General features: G+C 40.8%; 1 pseudogene; it reads right to left on the bottom strand.

Moving 5' to 3' along the window:
- The window catches only part of LOC107577500 (mitoferrin-2 pseudogene), a 9,032-nt pseudogene that overhangs the window by 1,980 nt on the left and 6,457 nt on the right, over nt 1-595 (bottom strand).

Raw genomic sequence — 595 nt, 5'->3', positions numbered from 1 at the left:
AGAAACACTGGCATTGATTCAACAGGGAAACAATGTTTGTACTTACTTAGTACTTAGTAATGTACTTGGTTGCACAACACATTTTGTAGAGTTACATTGTGGCCTTGAACCTATACCACAAAAGTCATGTTTGAACTGACATGGTCAGAGAGGCTGAAAAAGTTCAGAGCAACAGCTGCAAGCCTGCAATGTGGTGAAATTGAAGATGCCTGCTGTGGTTGCATGAGTAACAGTATTCCTGTAAGGAAACAATACTTCCATAAAACAGGAAATAATCATATTTGCCAATAAATGTGTGCAAACTACGCCTAAAGCCAGTTCCTCGTGACAGGGGAGTGAGGAACTACAACCTCCGACAGGTAGTTTCAAGACTGCTCTTGAAATGCTCAGGATTGCAAAACGGGCCAGGGAACAGAGACAAAACTGATCAGACAGAAGTGATCTTTTATTACAATGAGTTACTGAATGTCTACCAAGAAACAGCCAGCTGAGATTAAGGTGTCCAACGTTCACAAAAAAAACGTGCTTTGACCCTGTAGTACATTTACCACCTAGAAAACAATGTACAAGAACTATGAGAGCAAAATGTGCTGGG

The sequence above is a fragment of the Sinocyclocheilus grahami genome, unplaced genomic scaffold, assembly GCF_001515645.1.
Source record: "Sinocyclocheilus grahami isolate Dianchi unplaced genomic scaffold, SAMN03320097.WGS_v1.1 scaffold6234.1, whole genome shotgun sequence".
Classification (NCBI taxonomy): Eukaryota; Metazoa; Chordata; class Actinopteri; order Cypriniformes; family Cyprinidae; genus Sinocyclocheilus; species Sinocyclocheilus grahami.
This window is presented reverse-complemented; position numbering and strand designations above follow the sequence as displayed.